At 40.5% G+C, this 7,694-nt stretch overlaps 1 long non-coding RNA gene across 1 annotated transcript; it reads left to right on the forward strand.

Moving 5' to 3' along the window:
* The first annotated feature begins 417 nt into the window (after positions 1-417).
* Positions 418-4,096, forward strand: LOC118889518. Its single transcript, XR_005018557.1, has 3 exons — positions 418-541; positions 3,775-3,779; positions 4,050-4,096. It is a non-coding gene; the product is annotated as an uncharacterized LOC118889518 (long non-coding RNA).
* The last annotated feature ends 3,598 nt before the right edge of the window (positions 4,097-7,694 follow it).

Below are 7,694 nucleotides of genomic sequence, written 5' to 3' on the forward strand. Positions count from 1 at the left end.
CTTGTTTGGGGGCCCCTCTAGTGCCTACTTTATTTTTTTTAAATAAATTTATTTATTATTTTTGGCTGCGTTGAGTCTTTTGTTGCTGCGTGCAGGTTTTCTCTAGTTGCGGCGAGTGGGGGCTACTCTTCGTTGCGGCTCTAGTTGCGTGGGCTTCAGTAGTTGTGGCTCATGGGCTCTAGAGCCCAGGCTCAGTAGTTGTGATGCACGGGCTTAGCTGCTCTGCAGCACGTGGGATCTTCCCAGACCAGGGCTCAAACCCGTGTCCCCTGCATTGGCAAGCGGATTCGCAACCACTGCGCCACCAGGGAAGCCTGTGCCTACTTTAGAGGAAATGTATCAGTCATTGTCCACTCGGAAAAAGAAGCCACATTAAGGGCTTCCCTGGTGGCGCAGTGGTTGGGAATCTGCCTGCCAATGCAGGGGACACGGGTTCGAGCCCTGGTCTGGGAAGATCCCACATGCCGCCAAGCAACTGGGCCCGTGCACCACAGCTACTGAGCCTGCGCTCTGGAGCCCACGAGTCACAGCTAGTGAGCCCGTGCGCCAAGAGCCCACGCTCCTCAACAAGAGAAGCCACCATGATGAGAAGCCCACGCACCGCAATGGGGGGTGGCCCCCGCTTGCTGCAACTAGAGAAAAGCCCACGCAGCAATGAAGACCCAACACAGCCAAAAATAAAATAAATAAAAATAAATAAATTAAAAAAAAAGAAGAAACCACATTAAGTATTTCAAACAGAAGGAATTTAATACAAGGAGTTTGTTACAAAGGTGTTCAAACAGCTTGAGCGACAGATGAAAGGTAAGTGTGCCTAAAGAATAGGAACTGAGGAAGCAGCTAACATCCCTAGTGCTGGAGGAAGCAAAAAGGAAAACAGTATGACCTGGAGCCCACAGTCACTATGCCACTGAGGCTGCTACTCTTGAACCATGTGCCTGATCAGAAACTAATTGTCCTACACTAACCAGCCACAGCTGCCACTGCATCTACTGTCACTTCTGCTATCACTGCCATTGTTTGTGACACTACCAGAATGTCTAAGAAAGATAGTTTCTCCCTTCTCACCTTCCAGTATCCCAGTAGTGCCTCTCAAAGGCAGAACTAAACAGAAATCCAGCTGCAGGGAGTCTGGGAAATGTAGCTTGTGGATCTCCTGCCACAGCAGTGCAAAGGGAAGTACAGAAGAGTTGATATGGAGCTGAAAGAAAAGACAGTATCCAGCACCCTCCTTTGACTATTCAGCATATATTCCCATCCGTTTGCCTGTTTTGAGATTTACATACAACAACAAACTATCTCTTCTACAAAATACGCTTAATCTGTCCCCCACAAGAAAGACACAAATTCCTACCCCTATGAACATCTGCTAGAGATGTTAATTCCTTTCCTAGTTAATTCAACACACATACCCACTCCCCAGATATTTTGTACTGTTAAGACTAAATTATAAAAATTAGTCACCACCGAAACTTTTATATGTAACAACAGAAAAGAGAGGGAAAGGATTAACATGTAATGTTTACACACACACACACACACACACACACACACACACACGGAACAGACAGACAGCATAGTCCTCATTTTTATAAATTAAATAGCCATCAGACTGATCTTTTTTTTTCATAGCCCATATCATTTTCCAGTTGCCTTCAGTCAGCACCTTAGCTGACTGGGGTTCTTTACCTGGTGGGGAGACCCTAAACTTCATTCCTGAAGTATTTAAGTTCTTAGTGAATTGCTATAGGCTTCCTTAACTTTTACAACTGAATATGGGGGCACTAAGGAGGCACTGCAGAGAGTCACATTGTTTAGCAGCAGCCATATGTCCCTTGATAATTGGGATCAAGCACCCCAGTCAATATAATAACCCCTTTCTTTTCCCATTGGTCCAGTGGCACAAGAACCCTAAATGCTCAAATGGGAGTCTCAATTTCCAGTTCAGTGGGAGCATTGTTGGTTTCCTAGTGGATGTATTCTTCCTTTGGGACCCAACCAGCAGAGCCCAAAATTGCAGGTACAGGAAGCAAAAATTCTTTGAGTGGGTTATTAGATGTAACATTGCCAAGTGTCATTCTCACTTACCCCCTTGATTCCTGGACCTTTTGATTCAATGACAACCCATTAGCAAAGAGCATCCCTAATGCCCAAATTGTGGTTTATAAATACCATTCACACTTATAAAAAACAAAACTTCTATGAGAATGGCTGATTAAAGGTAAGGGATAGGAAATATAATAAGCTTCGAAAGTCTTCTTGTAACAGAAAATAAGGAAGTTAACCAAAATTACAGGAGTCATGTCACAAGGAAACAGCCATCTTTAAAGGGTTCTCACTAGTTTTCACATGCTGAATAATGGTCCCCAAAGATATCAGGTCCTAATCCCTAGAATGTATAAATGTTTCCTTATATGGTAAAAATTTTGCAAATGTTACTAAGGATCTTGAGATGGGGAAAGTATAGGATAATCAGGATGGGTCCTAAGTGTAATCACATGTATTTTTATAAGAGAGATGCAGAAGGAGACTTGACATACAGGAGAAAAGAAAGCAATATGACCATGGAGGTAGAGATTAGAGTGATGTGGCTACAAGCCAAGGAATGCTGGCAACCACCAGAAGCTAGAAGAGACAAGGAACAGATTCTCCCCTAAAGCCTCCAAAGGGAGCGTGGCCACGCCAACACCTTGACTTGGCCCAGTGAAACCGATTTTGAACTCCTGGCATCCAGAACTGTGAAACAATAAGTTTCTATTGTTTTAAGCCACTATGTTTGTGATAATTTGGTACTGTAGCCATAGGAAAATACACTAGCCAAAGATGGAGCATTTTGAGCACCATCAAATAATTGCAGTGAATCACAGCATATAAGGTATGTTGTTCTTTTTTTTTTTTTTTTTTTTTAACAATTCTTGAGTTCTAAATGAATACACATAAATTTGTTTGTCATTAGGTAACCAATTCATTGTTCTGAAAACTGGTAACGGGAAATAATTGTTCTTCAGAGTAGCAATACTGTTGATAAGGAAAAGTTTTGCTTTATAGAAAATTTTAAATAAAAAAGGACTTGTAGAATTAGGATACCACCATTTTGCAATTTGTTATGAAATAAAAGAACTAAACAATGATCATCAATGGCTACTAAAACGATTAGGTGAAAAGGTTATGGGAAATGTATAATCGGGCTGACAACTTCCAAACCCCACAGTTCAATCCCAACATTAAAAAAAGAAGAAAAAACAGACCAAACAGACATATGTACCTCCTGATGTGATGGAATACGAAACACAAAATACCAAAATGAAATTTTCTTGACAAAAATTCAAACCTGAATCCCTTCAAGCTTCTAAATCTAAATACCAGTTTACAGGAAATATTGGGGACAGGAATATATTAAATAATATTGCTGAGATCCTATCAGCAGAATCCAAAATATGGGGAACTGTTGAGGAAAAAGACCGAGTTTGTTCAACAGATAAACTGCCAATACAATAAAGGTAGAGGGAGGAATCTATAATTAAAAGAGATTTAAGAGATATATCAACCCAACGTGTCTTAATTCAAATAACCCACTGTAAAACATAATTATGATACAGTGGGGGAAATTTTAAAACATTTGGTATCTCATTAAATTAAGGAATTACTACTTTAGGTATGATATAGTGGGTTGAGTTTTTTAAATGTTTATTACTTATCTCAATTGTGATATATACATACTAAAGAATAAATGAATGGAAAAATGTATTTGGGCTTTACTTCAAAATAGCCCAGTTGGGGTTGGAAAGTTAGTCCAAGGGTAGATAAAACAAGGTTGGTCAGGAGTTGATAATTTTTGAAGCTGAATGATGGGTACTTGGGAGTTTCATTATGCTCTTCTATTTATGTATATGCTTGAAGATTTCCGTATTAAAGATTTCTTTTTAAAGTATCTTCTGGGCTTCCCTGGTGGCGCAGTGGTTGAGAATCTGCCTGCCAATGCAGGGGACATGGGTTCGAGCCCTGGTTTGGGAAGATCTCACATGCCGCGGAGCAACTGGGCCCGTGAGCCACAACTACTGAGCCTGCGTGTCTGGAGCCTGTGCTCCGCAACAAGAGAGGCCGCGACAATGAAAGGCCCGTGCACCGCGATGAAGAGTGGCCCCCGCTTGCCGCAACTAGAGAAAGCCCTTGCACAGAAACGAAGACCCAACACAGCCAAAATTAAATTAATTAATTAATTAATTTTTAAAAAAAAGTATCTTCTACAGATCCTCATTGCTTACAGATAAAGTCCAAACTACTTGACAGAAGCACAACACTAGGTTTTCTGTAATCTGGCCACCTTCCAGGCTCATCTTCACCTGCCCTCATTCCCAGCTACCTCCTCTTTACCTATAAGGAGCTACATTTATTTCCCTGAACATACCCTGTATTTTCATGCACTTGGTAATCCCATTTGCTTACCTGGACAACCCTTCATTACTTTCATCATTTGGTGAACTCCAAGACCTAGTTCAAGTGTCACTGTTTCTAAAAATCTTTAATAGACTCCTTGAAATAGGACTAGTCCCTCACTTCAATAGACTCCTTGAAGTAGGATTAATCCCTCACTTCAAAGCAATCCCAACACATCATGGACATGACACTCCAGTACACCCCTTATATCATCCCATCATCATCCCCTCCCCTCCCCACGTTACTCAGATAAAATTCTATGGTCCATCATTATGATCACTCCCTTTAACATAACCTCAACTCCTTTGCCTCTCTCTCATACTTGCTAGGATAAATCACAAACCTGAGTAAAGGCTACTCTATGCCTGTACTCTTGCAGCTGAATGTGAATGAGTGGCTGATTTCAAACTCACTTTCCCTAATGTCAGTGGGTTCTTAATACTGCCAGGCATCATTTTTTCCCCCTTAATCTCTCTTCTTTTCTAGTTTCCAATCTGAAACAATCATTTAACACATTTTCCTCTTTCTAAACCTCCAATATCTCTTCCCCCATACACATCTCATAAAATCATCTTTATTTCACTGAACAAAATAAAGGTAATCAAAAGAGAATTTCCAGGATAACCAAATGGCAATAAGCATATGAAAAGCTACTGGGTTGGCCAAAATTTTCGTTCGGGTTTTTCTGTGCCATCTTACGGGAAAAACCCGAAAGAACTTTTTGGCCAAACCGATACTTAATATCATCAGTCATTAGGGAAATGCAAATTAAAACCACCATCTGATACCACCAACACCCACCAGAATGATTAAAATGACAAAGACAGATTAATAATATTAGCAAGGAAGTGAAGCAAATGCAACTCTCACACCTTGCTGATGAGAGTTAAATTGGTAGATCATGTTGTAAAAACTGTATGACAGTATTTACTAAAGGTAAACATATGTATACCTTATGGCCCAGCAATTTCACTCCTACATACCTACTCAATTGAAATGTATGCATATGTTCCCTATAAAACATTTCAAGAGGTTCATAGAGCACAATTCGTAATATATAGATAAAAGCTGAAAACAACCCAAATGTTCATCAGCAATAGAATAAAGTATGGTATATTCATATAGGGAATATTACACAGCAGTAATAATCATTGAACTATGGCTACACACAACAACATAGGTGAATCTCAATGTTGAGTTTAAGGAGCCATAAACAAAAGAGAACATAGTATTTATAAAAAATTCAAAAACAGTCCAAAGAACCTATGGTGTTGTTACTGAACGCAACTTGGGTCCACTCACCTGACACGCAGCAAAGCCAATCTAACACCAGGCTGTGATAAAGGAAAGTACTGCATTTATTTGCAGGGCGCCAAGCAAGGAGAAGTAGCAGCTAATGCTCAAAAGACCCAAACTTCCCAATGGCTTTTGGTTTTTAAAGGCAACTTTAGGGGTGAGGGTTGCAGGATGCGTGATCAGCTTGTGGACATTCTTCTGATTGGTTGGTGGTGAAGTTTCAGGAATATTAATCATTAATCTTCTGGTTCCTACCAGTCTGGGGTCTATGATCTTGTGATCCACATGTAGTCAACACCCTCCACCAGATGGGAGTCTTAGTTTCTGCAGAACAACTCAAAGATACACATCAGACTGTTATCTATATCCCTTCAGGAGGAACTAGGAGTCCTCTGACTCTATTGTTCAAGCCCTTTGTTTCCGAATTTTCTACTTCTCTAATCATTCATTTGAGTCTGCTCTTTGAAACTTCAGGAAGGCCTAGGAATGGAAAGCTTTTTTCTACAAACCAGAACTGGAGACACAGAAGGACTTGCACCCAGGAGGGCCCTGCAGGATCCTGCTCAGTTTCAGTGTCAGGACAGTGGTTATCCTTGCTGCAGCTTGGGTAGTAACTGGAAAGGGACACAGGAGCCCTCTGGGTTGCTGGTAATCTTCTGTTTCTTGATCTGGGTTCTAGTTACACAGGTTTGTTCACTTTGTAAAAATTACAAGCTATATATTTGGGATTTTTGTACTTTTCTATATGTATATTATACCTAAAATAAATTATTAAAGAGTAGAAAAATAGAACTCCACAAATTTCACAAACCACCACATCGACCCATCTATGTACATCTGAGACCAACTACCCTGCCTGCACTCCTGTTACTGTGGGTGAACTGTTGTTCATGCTTCCATCAGAGACAGGCCCTTTCTCCTGTGCACTACATAACTATCCTCTTCTTCACAAGGATGTCACCCTGGCAGGTATCCCGTCTCATTCCTACATCTTCTCTTCTTGACTAGATCTTTCCCATCAACTTACAAACATGCTATCACTTTCCTAATTTTTAGGACAAACTGCTCTTAACCTTCCATTACTTTTATTCCCCTTCTCTTGCCTTAAAGCAAGACTCAAACAATTCATCTATACTTGCTGAATCCAGATTTGTTCTAACATTCTCCTTGAACCACCTCCAATATCATGTTCTCACCTCTACACTCCACAAAAACTGATCTTATCAAGGTCACCTCCACATTGTTAAATCCAACAGTCACTTCTTCATTCTCAACTGATTAACCAGTTTTGGGCATAGTCATCAACTTCCTCTTTCCTGAATCACTTTCTCCTTTACGCTTCCAGAATGTTATTCCAGTTTTCCTTCTATTTACTACACTAGCTGCTCCTTTCCAACTCTCTTGTTGGTTCCTCTTTGCCTCTGTGACCTCTGCATTTTTTTTCACATCTTTATTGGAGCATAAGTGCTTTACAATGTGTTAGTTTCTGCTGTACAACAAAGTGAATCGGCTGTATGTATACATATATCCCCATATCCCCTCCCTCTTGAGCCTCCATCCCACCCTCCCTATCCCACCCCTCTAGGTCCTCACAAAGCATCAAGTTGATCTCCTTGTGCTATGCAGCAGCTTCCCACTAGCTGTCTATTTTACATTTGGTAGTGTATATGTCAGTGCTACTCTCTTACTTCATCCCAGCTTCCCCTTCCCTGCCGTGCCCTCAAACCCATTCTATACGTCTGAGTCTTTATTCCTGCCTTGCCACTAGGTTCATCAGTACCGCTTTTTTAAATTCCACATACATGCATTAGCATACAATATTTGTTTTTCTCTTTCTGACTTACTTCATTCAGTATGACAGATTCTAGGTCCATCCATCTCACTACAGATAACTCAATTTCATTCCTTTTTATGGCTGAGTAATATTCTATTGTATATATGTGCCACATCTTCTTTATCCA

The sequence above is a fragment of the Balaenoptera musculus genome, chromosome 2, assembly GCF_009873245.2.
Source record: "Balaenoptera musculus isolate JJ_BM4_2016_0621 chromosome 2, mBalMus1.pri.v3, whole genome shotgun sequence".
Classification (NCBI taxonomy): Eukaryota; Metazoa; Chordata; class Mammalia; order Artiodactyla; family Balaenopteridae; genus Balaenoptera; species Balaenoptera musculus.